Raw genomic sequence first — 15,686 nt, 5'->3', positions numbered from 1 at the left:
ATCGTTCCCAAGAGAGGTTACACTTGCCTGATATTTTTTCCTTTACACTATTCGGTGTTTTCCAAAATTTCCATGATGGGACCATATTATTTTTATAATTAGATAAAAGAAATAAGCTGTTGTGTTACAACTGCTCCCCTGAGGACGTGCTGGTGGCAGAGCCAGTCCCCTGAACCTGTCAGCAATGGGAGGAATGCTGACCGGTCCCTCCTGGTCACTGGGTCAGCCTTTCACACCAACACTCCCCAAGGAAGTGAATCAACTGCCATACAACAATAATTGTGCTTTTAAGACCCCTTCCCATACCCTGAATCCAGACTTTGACACTGATCCCCAATCCTCCAGTGTCGACATGTGAGAGAGAGAGAAGGCATCCTGGCTCTTTCAGGAAAGTCCACCTCACAGATGATATTACACAAAGAAGTAATTATAATCACAGAGTTCACTGAGCATCCACTATGGGCCACGTTTTTCAAACAAATTCTCATAACTATCCTGTGACACAAGAACTATCCCACTTCATAGAAGAGGAAACCAAGGCTTGAAAATGGGAGGGCACCTGCCAAGGGGACCCAGCAGGTCAGGAGCAGAGTCAGGTAACACCCAGGCCTGTATGAGTCGGAGCCCATGTTCTCCACCCGCACCGCGGACCGTGCGGGGGAGTCCCTGGTGCACACAGGAACCAGCCCCAGTGCTGAGACCCGGCTGGTTCCTCTCTGAGTGAACACTGGAGAGAATGTCCCCTGGGAGGCCTGCTCAGGCTGCTGCTTCAGTGAGGGTTTGCCATTGGAGGGAAAATGAAAGGATGATTTCCTGAAAGTTATTAACCCCTCCAAGACGTGAAGCCCTTGAGGAGACTGCTCTGGGCCTTCTCTTCGTCACAAGGCTTTTGCAAGGATGTCTGAGACCCAAAGCAGGGGAGAGGAGGCCCAGGGTCACACAGATGCTCTGAGTAGAGTAGGGGTCACAGCTTCTGGCCCGTGGACCGGGGCTGTCTGTATTGACACCGATGCAGAAATGAGCTGGCACTCATTCATTCATTCATTCAGCAAACCTTTACTCAGCATGTACTGGGCACCAGGCATTATTCTAGTAAGCAGAACCACCAAGGCCCCAGCCCTAGTGGGATTCACTTTCCAGTAAAGCAAGACAGGTGACAAGTGAACAAATATTTAAGAAATATCATTTCAGGGGCACCTGAGTGGCTCAGTGGGTTGTGTGTCGTCTGACTTCGACTTCAGTCACAATCTCAGGCTCCATGAGTTCAAAGCCCCACATCATGCTCTCTCCTGTCAGCATGGATTCTGCTTTGGATCCTCTGTCCCGCTCTCTCTCTGCCTCTCCTCCGCTCACGCTCTCTCTAAATAAAAAGAAAAAGAAAAAAGAAATATCATTTCAGGCTGTTGTAAGTGCTACACAGAAACTCAAACAGGATTGCGCCTGAGGTTAGCAGCCTTCGAAGATGCCTATGTCCTAAAACCCAGAGCCTTGCAAACATGTGCCCTTAGTTATATGGCAAAAGGCAATTAAAGTTGCAGATAGAATTAAGGTTGCTAATCAGGAGACCCTGAGACAGGGAGAGGGTCCTGGAGTATCTGGCTGGGCCCAATGTCTTCATGGATCCTTAAGAGTGGAAGAGAAAAGCAGAAGAGAGAGAAGGAAGAAGCGTCATTGATGAGACACTGCTGGCTTTGAAGTTGGAGGAAGGGGTCATGAGCCAAGGAAAGCAAGCCACCTCCAGAACCCGGAAAAGACAGGGAAACAAAATCTCTATGGAGCCTCTAAAAAGGAACACAGTCCTTCCTACACCTGGATTTTAACCCAGTGAGACCCATCAGCCTTGTGACCTAGCAGACTGAAAGATAATAAAGACACTGCGTTTGTGGTTGTTGGTTCCATAGCAGCCCTAGGATATAGGACAGCGCCTCCCAGTTCTCTCCTCAGAGAGGCCTCTCCTGACCACCTGCTGGGAGGCATTCTCCTATTCTCCTGCTCCTTACTATTCGCTGTTACAGTTTCCCTCACTGAACTTACCACAATTTTAATTCAATGACTCACTTGTTTACTTTGGGAGGCAAGGCAGAGGGTCTCCACAGGGAAGGTCAGGCCTGAAGGATAAAAAGACACCAGCCATGCACAGAACTGTCCAGAACTACTCTCCTGAGAGGAGTAGACAGAAGGCAGGAGCAGACAGAAGGCCAGGCCTAAAACCAGTCGGGATGCAGGAAAGCGCACCCCAACTTGCTCCCCCCGGGACCCGCTGGGCACCAGAACCGCCTCACGCAGCAGCCACCGCCACCATTCCTTCGTGGCAGCTCCTGGACATGTGTCTTTATCCTCTGACCAGCGATCTGACCTCATGTCCTTGGATATTCATTTCAAGAGGGCGGCACATCCTCTCGGAAACAGGGTGGAAACCACCAACTAGAGTAACACCATCTGCCAGCAAACAGGAAGACCCCCAGGGGACTACGTGGAACGCGGTGCCTGCCGGGAAAGAACTCACCCTAAGAGGAAACGTTCTTGGGGATGAGGATGATGACTAGTAGCGAAGCTTGGGGGTGCGGGATGGGGAATGGGGGACACTGAGTCCCAGGGAAAGAGAAAGACGATTAACGCTGCGCTCACTGTTGTGCTGAAATTCTACTACCTGTTGGCCCTTCTCTGTTCCCCTCCCTCCTTCTTTCTCTGGCTTCAACTTGTAACTTGTGCCCCAAACCAAATCCAGAATCTTTTCTGCAGACCATTCCCTGCGCCTGGTGGAGGAGGCCCCTCGTCCATCATCCAGGCTCAGCAGCCTTTACCTCCCCCGCCCACGGTGTGTGCCTCCTCCCCACGCCTGCTTTCTCCAGCAGCGCTCAGCCTGGCCTAGAACCTCAAAGCGGGTGACAGCACTCCACTGCCTCACTGAACTGTCCCCTTGTCACCCTCAGGGCCTGGAAAGGGTGCCAGCATGGGGTGGGTTTGTTTTGGGCCGTGGTGCCATGCTGTGTTTTGTGTTGCTTTCTCAAACAGTGACTGTGGTATTTCATTCCTGGTTGAGTTGCTCAAATCCCCACCCGAAGTTCCTCTGCCAAGGCCAGGAGATATCTGTGGGGAAGAGACACCTACTTACACGCAGGCCTAAGCCAGGGCTCCAAGTGGCTCTTCAACCAGGCAAGACTTTGGACTCATTTCCTCCCGGTGAGCCCTTAGATTAATTTCCTCCTTCCGGGGAAGATTGTTTAACAGGGCAGGGAGGGTTTCTTCACAGGCTTCTTCACAGGAGGGCAGGGCCAGGGCAGGACCAGGGGGAGCCCACCCAAGAGCCCATGAGCCACTTTGTCCCTACCTTTGGGCCTGCTAGATCTAGAGAGACCACCTGGGAGGCCCCAGCCCCTCCAAGAACCAGCAGGCTGGCCTCCCTCAGCTGCCGGCCCAGGGGGTTGGCTGGCTGGGGTCCAGGACCCAAAGCACCAGCTGGAACATCTCATCTTCTCTACTGACGCAGGGACGTGGGAGCCTTGAACCCTCAGGTATGTTCACCAGCCTGGAAAGGGCTATACTTTGGGTTCCACATTATTGACAGAAACGAAAATAGAAGTAGGGCAGACGGAAGATAAGGAACGTGCAGACAAGACATGGAAGCCAGGGATCTGATCATCTGCATCGCAGGCTTTTTTCCTCAACCACGGGAGCCCTTTGGCGTTCATTCATTCGTTCATCTCTTCATTCAAAAAACATTTGAGTATCAACCATGACTCACACCAGTATTCGAGGAATGAACAAAGAAGGCCCCAAATCTCATTTTTCTCTGAAAATAATGATCTGAAAACTTACAACAAAGTATGTGATCTTTTTTTTTTTGAGAGACCAGAGAGTGCACGAGTGGGGAGATGGGCAGAGGGAGACAGAGAGAGAGAGAGAAAGAGAGAGAGAGAGAGAGAGAGAGAGAATCTCAAGCAGGTTTTATGTTCAGTACAGAGCCCGACACAAGGCTCATTTTCGACCCTGAGATCCTGACCTGAGCCGAAATTAAGAGTCGAACACTGAAAACCAACTGAGCCACCTGGGTGCCCCAAAGGTATTGTAGTCTTGATAAATTTTCTAGCTGTGTAATTTTGGACTAGTCTCTTCCCTTCACTAAACCTCAGTTTTCTTATCTGTAAAATGGGAGTGAAAGTGTGGCTATCCCCTATTAATCCCTGTAGTTCTCTGTCTAGGCATCTAGGATAATAATCACAAAAACACATAAAAGAGCATCTATTATGTGCCAGGCTCTGTGTCCTATCTAGGGCTTATCTAATCTTCATATCACCTCTGTGAGGGAGGCACCATTATCACTCCCATTTTGCAGATGAGGAACGAAGGCACAGAAAGACTCAAAAACTCGCCTGAGCAATGTCACTGCAAAATGTATGCCCCCGGCACTAGGTACCACTGCCTCTCTGCTTCGGTGGATTCAAAGTCCGTGGCTGGAACAGAGCCGGTACAGGAGGCTCACTCAGTGAGCATTAACTGAGCACTTCCTACATGGCAGTTAAACAAGGACACGATGATTAACAAGACAGGATTTTTAAAAAACAGGTATGGCTCTAGTCATCCGGTAAAAAACAATTTGTACAGTCATTTCAAAACGCTCTGGACGTGTACCATAAAGGAGGTAGGAGTCAGGACAGACTTCTCTGAGCATAAATTTGCTGAGGAATGCCAGCCAGAGCAGGAGGGCAGGGGAGGTGAGCATTTGGCAGGATTTAAGAGAAGGAGGAGAGGGAGGAGGGGCGAGGAGGGGCAGTCCTGCAGGGAGGGGGCAGGCGCTGGCAAAGGGAGGTGAGGATGGCCCGGTGCTCATGCCCAGGCTGAGCATAGTTGTGAGGAGGAGTTTGGCTTTACCCAGTGTTTGCCCTAGTCTGTCCTTCTGTCTGTCTGCCCTGGTGCGTCCGGCAGCTCGCCATTCAGGCTGGCCACTGCCCACTGGATGCCGTGCGAGGCCCGCCAGTATGAGACGGGCCGGTCTCCTGTGACGAGGCACAGATTCTGTCACACGGTCACCATTCACGCCCCTCTCTCTGAGCTTACCTCCATGTCTACACACAGCCTGCCCAACGGCTCCAATAGGAATTTGGAAGCTTGCAAGGCTGAGGGTTATCTCCTCAGGTGGGGAATGCTGGAAGCCATGCTTTGCCAGCATGTGTTTGGGTTGGGCAGCTCCTTCTCACGTGAGACCAGCCTGTCTAATACTGGCTGGGCAGCAACCAGCCCGCAGGGGGGTGGCGGCCTCCGGCTGGCCTGGTGTCCCACAGGGTGGGCCTCGTGGAAAGGGCAGACACTTGCTATGCTTGGTGCCAATCCCTTGCTTTGGGAGGCCCTGGGAAACAGAGGTGGGAATGTCAAGGTCTGCTCCCCAAGGGCGTAGCACGGGGAGACAAAGGTGTAGATGTCGTGGAAAGAGCACCACTTCTGGAGTTTGAATCCCAGCTCTGCCTTTCTTCTGACTGTGTTACATTGGGCAAGTTGCCTCACCTGTCTGTGGTTGTAACTTTGGCTGAAAATGAGAAAATCCTTGTGTATCAGGTGGTACCCTTCTGGGTACAAGTGACAAAAAAACCAAAAACAAACAAAAACAAAAACCCTCAAACCAGCCCAACAAATGAAGGATGTATATTGGCTCACATATGGAAAAGTCCAGAGATATACCGCCTTCAGGCAAGGCTGGATCTAGAGGCTCGGTTACATCCCCAGCACTCTGACTCTATCTCTGGGATCCTTTCCTCCATATGGCTTTGTTCTCAGGCAAGGTGCTCCCACACAGTGGCAGATACCCATCAATATCTCCAGTTCTAAGTCGTCTCAAGTCAGTGATCCCAGCAGAAAGGCAGATCCTCTTTCCTGGTAAGTGTGTCAAAAGCCCTGTGAGGGCTCTGATCTCCTCAGCCTGGGTTGCCTGCCCATCTCTGTGACCATGAAATGGAGTTAGGCTTGGGCCACATGGCCACACTTAGAGCCAGGAATGGGGCCGGCCCTAGCCAACTGCACAGCAGACAGCAGAGGAAAGGAGTTTGATTCCCAAAGGAAAATCAGGGTGAGCGCCAGATAAAGGGAAAACGGATGCTGGAAAGACGACCAAAGCAGCAGGCATCCACCACAGTCTAGCTCCAATCACCCCTACTTCATTTCATCACAGTTAGTAAAGTCATGGATGGCAATATTGCATCAGTCGCTCCACTCAGGTAACCTTGGGCAAATCACTCAATCTCTCTAAGCCCCTCACTGGTAAAAATGAAGTCAATAAAAGAATCTGCTTCACAGGGCACCTGGGTGGCTCAGTGGGTTAAGCGTCCAACTTCGGCTCAGGTCATGATCTCACAGTTCGTGAGTTCAAGCCCCATGTCAAGCTCTGTGCTGACACCTCAGAGCCTGGAGCCTGCTTTGGATTCTGTGTCTCCCTCTCTCTCTGCCCTTCCCCCACTCACACTCTGTCTCTCTCACTCTCTCTAAAAAATAAATAAACATTAAAAAAAAAAAGAATTTGCCTCACAATATTGTTGAGAATAAGTGGAAGGACACCAGGCTCCAAACTGGCCAACTAACAGTATTAATACTTATTAGAATCATTATTATGATTATTATTAAGATTATTTCTCCTTTAGAGATGTCTGGATCCCACACATCTCTCGGGAAGATTTATCTCCCAAAGCCTTCCCAAAACCCCATTGACTTCATTGTGGAGGCCACCATCTTGATTAATCAAACAGGCCAAGACCCAGCTGTCTCTCATGGAAAGAATTAGAATTGCCCACTGGGTCTGAGGTGAGTTTTGTCATGCTTGACCTGCTGAAGAGATTCAGACAGGCCACCAGCAAGCCTGCCATGGCTCAGGGGATGAACCCAGATGCTCCAGACAGTCCCAGCCTAATACAATAGTTCTCTCCAATGACATACAGCCAGACTCTCAGCAAAGAGAAATTCTGGTGGCACAAACTGTCCTCTCCGGCTAACGTACCCAAAGATGCCCCACAGCCTGAGATTACCCCACCCCCTTGAGGAGGAGGGAAGGGCCCCACAACCTGAGATTACCCTACGCCCTTGAAGAAGGGGAAGGGCTACATGTTTGGCCAGGTGACCTCCTCCTTTCTCCTGCTGCTCTATCAGGGCCTGGAGGAACCCATTCCCTATCCAGAGCACACTATTCTCTCGTTCTGGAGGGATTTCTGCCTCCTTGGGAGGAAGGATGGAGGCACAGGTGCATCCCCAAGGCAGAGTGCAAGGGGGCCTACTTGCTCAATAACCATCAGGGTCCATAGCAGGTACTGTGCTTGGGGTGTATTCTTGAATTTAATTTTTACTAAATTAGCGATTGTGGTGGCCACATATAGATAAGGAAACTAAAGCTGAGAGGACTATATCCACAGCCCATGACAGAGCGCAGTTGGGGTTCCAAAGCCTGCATTCAACTACCATATTATACAGACTCGAAATCCCTGGGGCCAGATGAAGCCTCTGCAAACCTGAAGGTGCAAATATGGCTAGAGCTGCTATTTCCTGGGTACCTCCTGAGTGCCGGGCACTGAACAAAGCACCTTAGGTAATAATCCAGTCGGGTGAATTTGGAGGAAAGTCCAAGGACAGGCGGCTGGGCCCTAAGCAAGCAGGGGGCTGGTGGATCCACTCTTGAGGAGGACACAGGCTGCTGGGTAGGAGGAACAGAATTGTAGGAACTGTCTCTTATCCCACAGAAACCTTCCTTCTCCACCACTAATGGTTGAGCCAAACTCAGGCAGGTTGAAGCTCAGGAGCTCCAGGTTCGTGTCCCCCTTGGGCTAAGAGGGTGCAACACCCAGATCAGGGTCGAACAGTCTAAGGCCCATGGCCAAATCCAGCAGCCACCCGTTTTTATAAATAAAGTTTTATTAGAACACAGCCACGTTCATTCATTTACATACTGCTCCTACTGCTGCCTTCCCACTACAATGGCAGAGTCCAGTAGCTGTGACTGGGAACATATGGCCCAGAAAGCCCAAAATAATTCCTCTGGTCCTTTGCAGAAAACTGCAGAACCCTGGTCTAGAGGAGTCAAAGTGATGCAAAAGGGCTCCTGAGCTCATCACTGGGATCCTTTTCTTCCTCTCTTACCAGCTGTGACCTGAGATTCTGTGCCTCGGTTTCCCCAAATTCCTCATTAAGCTGCTGACGATTAAATTAGTTAAAATACACAAACCTCAGAGCAGCTGCCGGCACATGTGTTTTTGTCTTATTCTGGGAAACATCCCAGGAACTTGGGGAGTAAGAGGCCTCCTGTGTGTCCTCACACCTTCTCGCATCTCCTGCTTTGCAGCCTTGCATGGCCCAGTAATTCTAGCACCAGCCGGAGCTGGAGAAGACCATCAAAATCAATAAATAAAATTAAAACAGGCCATAATGGAAACAATGGGTTTATTTCCTTCTGAAATAAATGTCACTGGAACAAATGACTCAAGCCACCGTCCTTATTGTTTACAGATTTATTTGTGGTTTCTGTCCGTCCGTATTGGTGACATGATCAATAATTGCCTATAAATACCGGAGGCTTACAAGAAGGACCATTTAGAGGATGAAAGGCAGCCTCTGGTTCCTTTGATTACCTTTCCCAGGCCTGGACCTCGTGGTCAGGATTCAGGACAGCCTTCAGGGATGACTGGAAACTCAGGCCAAGTGGCAACCAGGTCTGGGCAGGGCCACACATGTCCCCTGGTTCCAGGTGGGACTTTTAGAAGCACCTGACTCATTGGGGGGGGGGGGTGCACACACACGAATGACCACATGCTAGTACATGTGTGTCTGTCAATATGTCTGTCACTTTCAGTATCTTCGTGTCTCTGCTTCTTTTCCACTCCATCATGTCCTTCGACTTCAGTCTTCTTGTCTACATGCTGAGTGTCTCCCTCAGGCCCTGTGACCCCTGTCCCCCTGCAGCGTCCACCACCCACACCCAAGCATGCGGAATTTGTCCCTTGTGAGGAATCCTGCCCCCATGGGCGAACAGAAAGAAGCCCTGGAAGAGTAATTAGCGCCCCCTGCCTTTGGAGACAAACTCCACAGAATTTCCAAGGATGACGAGGAAAATAGCCTGAGCTTGCATTTAGCCAGAAGAGGCTACGCAGATTCCAAAGTCTGAGCCCATCCTCTGGACAGAGTTCACTTTGGAGAGCACTGTTGAGTGTGGGGTAAAGGACGAAGACAGCTGGGTGGAGGGAGCAAGTTCTGGTGTGTTTGGGATGGTTTCTCCCCTAGTTTCTTTCTCAAACAGAAAGCCACTCACTTCCTTCTAATGACACTTACTGCACAACTGCTATGCCTTGGTTGTAGCACCGGGGACCTGATGAGGAAGGCCCTCAAGAGTCACAGCCTAGAGAGGAAGATGGCCTCCAAATCAGGCTGACCATGAAGCATGACAAGGTGCCTTATGGCGGATTCTCCACTGAAAGGCCAGGAGCCAGGGGTCAGGGAAGGCTTCTTGGAGGAGGTGCTACCTTCTCCACACTGAGCTGAGGATTTATCACTGGCCCCGTTTAATTCTTCCCATGGCCCCCTCATGACCCTGAGAACAAAGCCCAAGGTCATTACATTAGTCTCATCCTTAAGGCTCTAATGAATATTCCCCTTCCCCCTTCACTTTGGTCTCTACCATCAGAGTATCAGGTTCTACCTCTCCTCTGAGCCTCTGCACATGCTGCTCCCTCTGCCTGGAACACTTTCCAGGGGAAGTCTATCTGCCTAGATGCCACTTCCTCCAGGAAGCATTCTCTGATAGCCTCCTAGCCAGGAAGTCCCCTGGAGAAACACCTACCAGAGCACCTAGCCCACTGCACTGTAACCATCCACATACTTGTCCCTCCCAGCTGTGCTGTGCATTTCCAGAAGGCGAGAACTTGATTGGTTCTCTGCTCTGTCCCAGGCCCCCCCAGCATTGTGATGGTACAGAAGAGAGCCTCAGGAAATGTAGGATGAATGACTGAGTTGGCTTTTAAAAACAAAAAGATGTCATAGAGATCCCCAAATAACTCCTGACCAAGCAGACTCAGAAGCCTCAGACCTGCTCAGCTCATGACCGTGTGCTGTCTCAGGCTTGTCTGAGAGAAGAGAGAGGCTTCTGTCACATCCAGTATGTCTCCTCTGGCTCCAGAAGGCCCATGCTGTGGAGAGGACCCAGCTCCAAATCAGGCTGGCCCTTGCCCCCCACTGAGAAGTCCCCACTCCAAGGATGACAAATCTCATGTGCCAGCCCCAGGCGACTGGTGGGAGTCAGTCTGAGCCCCCTCTGTTACTAGCCAGAAAAATGCTGTGCTTGCTTCATTAGATCAGCCATGGACGGAGGTCAGAGTGGCTGCACAAAGGCTCGTGCATGCCCTCCCTGCGCCAAAGACTCAGTTACTCACATGAAGGAAAATGTGAGCCCTCAGTGGCCTGAGGTTAGGACCCTCTCCTGGTGTAGAATTATCCTTTGGGTTCCAGTTAAAATACCTCCTTTTCTTGAGTCAAGCCTTAGTCCCAGGCACACAGAACCCCCGTTGGACCCAGTTCCCTTCCTTGTTGGGATTTGGTGAGTGTGAGCCTGCCTGAGGCCTGCCAGACGCCGGTGTTGTCACCATCTGCTGCCTGCAGCTGATGGTGTGGATCTCCCCTCTGCTACCACAGCTGGGAGACCATGGGCACATCACCCACCCCCTTCAGGCCTCAGCTTCCTCCGCTGAGAAGAAGAGACAGTAGTGTCCAACTCACAGGGTTGCCATGGAGATTTGGCGAGACAGATACATAAAATTCTTAGCCTAATTCCAGCTGCACAGTAAGCACTCAATAAATGGTAGCTAGTTGTGTTATTTTGTTGATAGTTTATTATTTTTATTATTAGCTCAAGCAAGTTTGGCTCTCAAGAGCTCACTGAGAAAAATCTGGCCCCTCTCTCCTGACAGAGGGGCTCCCCCGGGGCTGGGGTTAAGGCAAGAAGAAAAGTCAGAAAAACATGCTTCCAGGAAGAGGTGGAGGTGGCCGGATGAGGGCTCGCCCTCCTTGGGGTAGGATGACACAGGTTGTCACTCCCAGGCAGAGGTGATGGGAAAGTGAGGGGGCTTCCCAGGTGAGAAGGCCCAGGTGGGCCTGAAAGAGGAGGAAGAGAGACCCCATCACAGGTGGGGCTAGGTCTTTGGGAGAGCCGTGGTCAGAAGCGGGGAGAAGGGTGGTGCTGTGGGGAGCCAGGAGGCCCCACACAGGTAAGCCCAAGGGGAGGGAAGGACAGGTCCATCTTACACCATTTTGAGTTGGTTTCCTCAGAGGTAGACCCTAAGAAAAAGATTCAAGGAAAGTAGTTTATTTGGGGAGAGCTCCCAGGTGGCACTGGCAGGGGATGGGACAGATGGTGAGACAGGGAAGGGAAGGACCCCATAAAGGGTGTTGTGTCCAACAGGTTACTATGGGCCACTGAGGCCCCATTCTTTAGTGGAACTATGGGCGACAGCCAGGGAGCCACCTCGGATATGGCCCCTGTTGAGACAGCCTGGGCTGCCATAAGTGTATTGGGCCTCCCAGTCCTGGAGCCTGGAAGTCTGACCCCGAGGTGTCGGCAGGGCCACACTGCCCCTGGAGATGCTTGGGAAGAAGCTGTCCAAGTCTGTCTCCCAGCTCCTGGTAGTTCCACAGCATATGGCAGTGTGACTCCAGTCTTCACACGGCACTCTCTCTGTGTGGATCTCTGCACCCAAATTTCTCCTTTTCAGAAAAATTCCAGTCATGGGCATCTGGGTGGCTCAGTTGGTAAAGCGTCTGATTCAATTTAGGCTCAGGTCATGATCTCACTGTTCATGAGTCTGAGCCCCATGTGGGGCTTCTCACTTTCAGTTTGGGACTCTCTCTCTCTCTCTCTCTCTCAAGATAAAATATATAAACATTAAAAAAAAGAAAAATTCCAGTCCTATCGGATTAGGGGCCCACCCTATTGACCTCACCGTAACTAATTAGATCTACAATGACCCCATTTCCAAATAAGGTCACATTCTGAGGTCCTGAGGGGTAGAACCTCAACATATACATCTGCGGGGGACACAATCAACCCATAGTACTCACCTAGGGGCACCTGGGTGGCTCAGTTGATTAAGCCTCCAACTCTTGGTTTTGGCTCAGGTCATGGTCTCACAGTTCATGGTTCAAGCCCCGAATCGGGCTCTGTGTTGGCCGCACAGAGCCTGCTTGGGATTGATTCTCTGACTCCCTCTCTCTCTGCCCCTCCCCTGCTTTCTCTCTCTCTCTCTCTCTCTCTCTCTCTCAAAAGTAAATAAGTAAACTTAAAAAAAGATTTATAAAAAAAAAATACCTAGGATGAGAAAGCCAGGGTAGGATCCTCAGACTCTCAACCATACTAGCTGAGAGCTGCTCCTAGGGAAATTAACTCCCTGACTCTCCCAGCCTGACCCAGGGGGGCCAAGAGAAACCCCTCAGGTGGGGTATCACACTAACAGTATTTCCTAGAATGGCGAGTGTCTGCTGTTTTCTTCTTCAGTAAATCTCTAAGACAGCAGTGGAAATTGCTTCTGCTTAAAGCAGTACATTGAAAAGATTCTTTTTTAAAAAAGTTTATTTGGAGAGAGAGTGTGTACCCATGTGTGAGTGGGAGAGGGCCAGAAGGGAGAGGGAGAGGGAGAAGCAGGCTGTCAGCTCAGAGCCCTATGTGGGGCTCAATCTCATGAACCCATGAGATCATGGCCTGAGCCAAAGTTAAGAGTCAGACGCTTAACCGGCTGAGCAGCCCAGGTGCCCCGCACGTAGAAAAGACTCCGAAGCCGAGATCAGTATGGGTTGTTGATGTCTTCCACGGTCACAGGAGGATGAGAGGCCGCGCACACACCATGTGTTCGCCATTTCTTCTCCCAGGTGTATCTAAACGGGTTTTTCCCTGCTCCAGAATTTGGGCAGCAATTTGAGGTATGGTTCCGGGCAGAGAGGAGGAAACCTGATTGCCAGCAGGTGCCGGAAAACCTGAAGGGCTAAAGCAAATAAAAGTGCAGCCATAAAGCAACAGTTGGTGCTAACTGCAATCTGATTTCTCCGAGCTCCGTATCTGGCCTCAAGTTCATGCCTCCTTGGAAATGACCTGAAAATCAGAGAGTGAAGTTGAACCCGTGGCTAACGCCCAAGCCAGGGAAAATGCAGAGCGCTGTTTGCAGAGCTCTTTCCATTTTACCTGTGGCTCAGGGCTGATTCAGGAGTGACTGTTGGCTGAGCCTGGGTCCTTGGGATGAGCTAGGAAACAGCTTCCAGGTTCTGTCTTTCCAACGACAAAGGGCTGCTTGGGTAAGGACCTGAGGACAAGGAAAAGCTGCCCAAGTGGATGAGTCAGGGGAGAGCAGTCCACATAGAGAGAACAGCATGTGTGAGGCTGGAGGGGGAGAGAGAGCCTCATTCAGGGCAGCTCTGAGTGTTTAGAGCAGAAAGCAAAGTGGGGACAGCAGATGATGAGCTTGGCAAGGTTAATCTCGTGCCAGGGTTAAAATCATCCAAGGCCTCCATGTGAGATACTTTGGCCTTCATCCTGAGAGCTTTCGGGACCATAGACCAGGTTTAAGCAGGGGAAATACCCACTTGAAATAAGTGCTTTCCAATTAAGGTACTTTCCTCAACCCTCCTAGACTGGATAGAGAGTAACCCCTTCTCCGTTCATCTGGGCTCTGGGACAGAGCTCAAAGGTTAAGCTCCAAGGCACCTGAGTAAAGAGGGCTCCAGGAAACAGGAAGAAGCTGATTTCTCAGCTCCTAGAGGGCCATTAAGGAATGTCACAAACAAGCTGGCTGTGATGACATTTTGGTTTCGTAGGAAAAGTAAACATCCGAATAGAATCCTGCCAAGGAGGGTGCTAGGAGGAAGCATCAGGGCGAGTGGGGCCAACAGGCCAGCAAAACCCTTGTAGGCAGACAGCCTCCCTGCCTGACACCCCTTTCGGGACACGTAGATAGCATCACCCTCATTTCACAAAGGACGAATTGGGGCCCAGAGAGATGTGCCCCAAAGCACACAAGTATTGAGTGACTAACCCAGGTGTGTCCAATGGACCCAAAGTCCATCCTCTTTCCTGACAATACAGACTTTTTCCTCCCTGATTCTCTCAAGTATGCCCCACTACTCAGCCCTGGCATTTACACCTTCTGGCGGGACTTGCCCACAGCAGGGGGTGATGTGTTACAGTGGCCCCAGACTCACAGATGGCTAGCTTAGAGTAACCTGGTAAAAAATAGCTTCTTTCTCCCCAGTTTCCACACATCTGTCCCAGGAAAAACTCTAATTAGTCTTGCTTGGGTCACATGCCCCCTTCTGAACCAATCACAAAGAAATCACAGTGCTCTCCCTGACCAGCCCCTTACGACAGGGTGAGGTGCCATGACAAGTGTCCCTCCTCCAGGACCACATGTAGGTATTTCACCTTGATGTGGAGGGTCCAGGAAGGCTTCCCAGAGGAAGTGACTCCTACACTGAGACCCGAGGATAAGTAGGAGTGTTCCAGGCAAAGAGGCAGAGGAACGGTGTACAGACAGGGACTAGGGGTGCAAAGGCCCAGGAACACTCCAGAGTGTGTCTTGCTCGTAGCCATACACCCCTGCCTAATGCACAGCCTGCCTTGCCATGTGTGCTCAGAGAATGCTTCAGAAAGGAAATCCACAATTGGCTGTGTGGCCTTAGACAAGTCACTTGTCCTCTCTGAACTTTAACTGTCCTAACCTTTCAGAACTAGGCAAGAATGGAGTTCATTCAGTCCCAAAATATTCACGGAGCACCTCCTCCGTGCTCAGCATTGCCCTAGACCTACAGGAGATAAGGCCTGTCTTGGAAAAGAAAACGATGCTTGGGGCTTATGCAAAAGAACTACAACCAGTCCAAAGGGGCTCAAGGGGAGGGGCAGGACAAAGGGAGAGGCTCAAGGACCTCGAGGGTGAAAAAGGGGCTCTGCCCTCCCACTCCGCACCTCTCCTCCCCCATCCCCTACTTTCCACCCTCCCACCCCGCTGACCTTGTGACCACCTACCACCCTGGAGCCACCATATGTATGCCTAGGCCTCAAGCCATTATGCAGGGCAGGAAGACCTCTCTCCCTGCACCTTTGCCCCACAGCTACGTAACCTGAATAACAGGTTGTGACAGACAAATCTCGCAAGAACAGGTAGGAAAGAGACTTTTGGGTCTGGGTGGCTACAGAGGGAATTTTTGCCCCACCCTGCGTACCTGTCCCAAGGGCCGGTCTTCCTCCCTCCCCGCCCCCAGCAGTCTAGTCCCGGAGCCCGCGACTCTGGAGCTGGAGTCTCCAGAGCACCCACGGGCTGCCAGGGTGAGCCGGCCAGGGACTCAGGAGACTGGAGAGCCCTGCAGGTGCAGAGTGGACACGTCCGGCTGGAAGAGCCGTCGCTGCCCCGCCCCTCCCCACCCCCACCCTGAAGCCAGAACCCTGCTTGGCATGGGCATGCCAGGGAGAAGCTAGCCCCCTGCCCAGGTATGTGCCCCAGCCTCTGTCCTATCTTTCTTATGTCTTTCTGAATGGCACTCTTTCTCCCTTTGAATCTGGGTAAGTGCATGTTGTGAGTATTTGCTCTTTACCTCTGCCCCTTTATCTGTTCTCGTCCTCTGTCCCTGTCTCATTCTTTCTCTCTTTATATCTCTGCCGTCTCCCTGTCCCCTTGTCCTTGCTCTCTCCA

At 51.2% G+C, this 15,686-nt stretch overlaps 1 protein-coding gene and 1 long non-coding RNA gene across 8 annotated transcripts in view; one reads left to right on the top strand and one right to left on the bottom strand.

Moving 5' to 3' along the window:
- The first annotated feature begins 3,210 nt into the window (after positions 1–3,210).
- FAM3D (FAM3 metabolism regulating signaling molecule D) overlaps positions 3,211–15,686 on the top strand; it is a 34,345-nt gene continuing 21,869 nt past the window's right edge. The window contains exons 1-2 of one of the 7 annotated variants that reach the window (XM_053897913.1): positions 3,211–3,515; positions 5,773–5,871. The gene's annotated coding sequence lies outside the window, so the exon portion shown is untranslated. Of the gene's footprint in view, positions 3,516–5,772; positions 5,872–10,096; positions 10,121–15,103; positions 15,158–15,287; positions 15,485–15,686 lie in introns of those variants that run through there. The other 6 variants (XM_053897909.1, XM_019469912.2, XM_053897912.1 and 3 more) reach the window with 6 other exon arrangements.
- Positions 12,316–15,333, bottom strand: LOC109279082 (uncharacterized). Its single transcript, XR_002086009.2, has 3 exons — positions 15,220–15,333; positions 13,190–13,324; positions 12,316–13,099 (listed from the first exon to the last, which is right to left on the bottom strand). It is a non-coding gene; the product is annotated as an uncharacterized LOC109279082 (long non-coding RNA).

The sequence above is a fragment of the Panthera pardus genome, unplaced genomic scaffold (genome assembly GCF_024362965.1).
Source record: "Panthera pardus isolate Hobbes unplaced genomic scaffold, ASM2436296v1 HiC_scaffold_8, whole genome shotgun sequence".
Classification (NCBI taxonomy): domain Eukaryota; kingdom Metazoa; phylum Chordata; class Mammalia; order Carnivora; family Felidae; genus Panthera; species Panthera pardus.
This window is presented reverse-complemented; position numbering and strand designations above follow the sequence as displayed.